Below are 3,643 nucleotides of genomic sequence, written 5' to 3' on the forward strand. Positions count from 1 at the left end.
TTTTTCAACATTATCTCCTAAACCAAAACCCGTTAATGCAAACAGCAATTTGTTTAAGCCTTTAATCTCACCAATGTCAGTAAAAGTGAACTGTTTTGTCATGTGCAATATGTTAGGTGCCACATGTCACATCTAAAGTCTAATGACATGGTGGTCTTTCTTAAAACATCACACTGCGTAATTTAACATTCTACTTCAAGATGTAATAGAATTGAAAGGTAATTTGAAACACGCTACTACAAAGAATAGAAACACGGAACTCAAGAAGGTAAACACATGGGCGACACTCGTCATTTTAAACCTGAAAGAGATTGCTACTGTATTTCTTTAAATGTTTCGTGCAAGAGCTTATAATGTTCGATTATCTAGCTAATAAAGCCCACCTTTATTCGGACAAGCCGAATTGACTAGCCTTGAATTTCTTTTGAATGCAAACTAAACAAAGCAGCACAGGAGCGTCCTTGGAGTTTAAATATTTTAGGCCTGGGTTGGGATTTCATCACCATATTTCCCAGGTGTTATCATTGTTTTAGGATGTAATAGAATTCAGACCACGATTCATTATTTCACCGTTAATTTTAGTTGTTTAACATCCACACCAATCTTCCCACACAATTTTCGAGGTCATTTCAAGTATAATTGAATAACCTATATATAGAAGTCAACACGGACGATTTTTATTGCTCAATTTCTTCTTAAAGTTACACGAATAATCTTAGACACTTTGAAATATGTTGGCATTTATTCTACATTCTGAACAATTATTCAGAGATTCCAAATTAACCATCATTGTAGAATTGTTAATTTGGAACCTCTGAATAATTGTACAGTATGAAACAACCTCTCTGCGAACGATATACTGGTATGGAGAGATAACGGTTGTCTGGGGATAAAATCTCAATTTCGAAGAAAAGATATAAGAAGGGTAATAACCCTGTAGAATGATTATTATACAATAATACCTTTGTTTGATATTTCCTCTTTTCTACAAAAACTATCGCTATTCTTAGAAAGTTTTCTTTGATGTCAAGTAGGGAAGTATTTTATTAAGTTAATTATCATTATCAATATTCCCATCCCTATCCTGTTACATAACTTTAGATTCCTGGAAATTTCTACTTCTGTAAATTTCGTCAGATTATCATACTTCCTTCTACGTCTTCTTGTACATTCCAAGGAGGAATTCAAGAAAGATGGCTATTGCAGTCAAGGAATAAGACGAAGTTCGTAATAGCTTGATATCGTGAAGATGACCAAGTCGTGGAAATGAAGTAACTACTGAACTGGGTTTCTGTTGGACAAAATCCCTGGGTGGGGGTTATTGAAATCCTTCTAATACTGAAAACTGCTAGTCCCTTTGAACGACATCTCTATGGTTTTAACCAGTCACCACCAAGAAGATTCATGTTGGTAATTAACGCAAACAGTGGTCATACGATCTATATAGTTCATTTTGAATTAAGACAGTCCGTTATCATGTGATGCCATACATGTTTCAGGAAATGACGATTTATCATGAGAAAAGATGTTGATTAAAACCATTCTGATAATGTTTGATTTGTCTGCATTTAAATGTAACGGTTTAACATTGCTGAAGGGTGTACCTCATTATATTTGACAAAAAAGGCTCAAATCGGTATTTGAATAGTGTAAAGGGAAAATCCTGCGAAAGAACACACAATTCAAAAACCGAATACATTGGTACACAGAAGAGAACTGTGTCCGTATAGGGTTCTATAAGGCATAGGTAATAGCGTTGAGGTTTATTTAATCAGTAGTGGTTATATGGTTGAAATATGCTGATTGATTTAAAGATATTGAAATATTGAAATTGTTTCGTCGGATATTCCCTTCAATACTAGATCAGATTATGACAGTTTGACAGATAGTGTAAATAATATTGACATGTATTATTCTAGAGACATAGTGTCGACATTCTTACACAATAAACTACCTTATATCACGATATACAATCATAAAATTAACTTCAACGTATTGTCAACATGTAGTGTAATCTATGAATTTCATTATTTCAAAAGACAAAAAATTCTTTCAGAAATTAAAGGTGGTCCGTATTGTTTATATGACATTCTTCAGATTTTCTGTACATTCTGTACCGATCCTCTTAATACATGTACATTCATTCATGTTCTTGCTATCTTTATGCTTATCATCCACGACTCGACTCAATGGTCAGATTGGAACTGATATGTAATCGTCTTGAACAAAAGATCTATAGTAGTTGAAGTAAGGAATCCTTGCGCCACAAGACACACAGCCTAATACAAACTTATTTTAAAAATGTAATCTAGCCGCCCTGGGAAACCCAATTCATTTAGACGCAGAATTGATAAATCAAGTTGAAATGAGCATCAATTGTTCTGGAAATTCACAATTGAAAGGACAAATTTGATAAAATTCACGACTTCGTTTTAAACTTATGAATTCTGACATGTACTGAGTTAAAGGACCTTGAAATAAGAAATGTTTTCAGGCAAAAATTACGCAACAATATCCCAAACCTATAATATAGAAGCTATCTGTATAAATATGTACTTATTTCATAATCTGTTTGCCCCGAACCTAACTCGTGTCAAAAACAAACTCAACTTTCAGGGTGGTCAAAATACAAATTATTTAAGAGACGCAATATGTGCTGTAAACAGTTTTTTTTTACTTCTAAGAAATCGATATATGTTTATAATAGCCAGACAGACGACCCTGTCACATACACAATATTGATAACTCTACATGTGACATCCATATGTCTGTTTCATCTTGATGTTTTATTGATAAACCGAAGTTACTTTCTTCTCCATAGAGATAACAAAGACTCTAGGATAAAACTGAAAGCTAAATCTACTGAAGTTATTGACATATATTGTCAAGGCAGTTAGATTATAACGAGGAATTATCATAGAGAGATGAAGCATTGTGAAGCCTGGGCATTATTTCCAGAACGCACAGAATTGAAAGGGTGACTCGACCGATTGTCTAATGTACTATTAAATACTTAAGTAAGGGTCGGAATTATCTCCCAAAGACTCCAATGTCCATATGGCCATGTTACTGTCACGAGACAAATCATTGTGAAATGCCGGAAGTAAAGAGTGCCGCACTAGAAGACACAATGAAATGTATCATTTATTGCCGAGACAGATTGAGCTCAATTGATACTGCCAAATGCTTCCTGAATTTGTAATATATATTACCTAAATTTTAAACGCAGAACGAAATCAAATTCTGAAATCTGTAACACAGAAACAATCCTTTTATGGAAAGGTTTAATATATAACTGGATGATTATAAAACTTGTTTATGATATCAATGGATGTTACCGGAAGGAATTAACAAGTAGATAGTGTGTTATAAAGTGGTACATAATAGTCGGTCACCTCACGTGCTTGGAACGACAATTTCATGGCGTAGGTGTCCCGGTTAGGGTTGAAATCTAGATATCATATGAGTGGTTCAAATAGTTGAAGATATATACTTTATTGTGAAGCATGTCATTGACCTTTCACCTTTTTCTGATAGCAAATCATGCTGAATGAAACGCATGACTTATGGATTGTGATGAACATCAAAAGATTTATTGTAAAAGGTTTGAAAGATAACTTTGACGTATTGAAGTAAATTGTCC

Source organism: Lottia gigantea, assembly GCF_000327385.1.
Source record: "Lottia gigantea unplaced genomic scaffold LOTGIsca_12, whole genome shotgun sequence".
NCBI lineage: Eukaryota > Metazoa > Mollusca > Gastropoda > Lottiidae > Lottia > Lottia gigantea.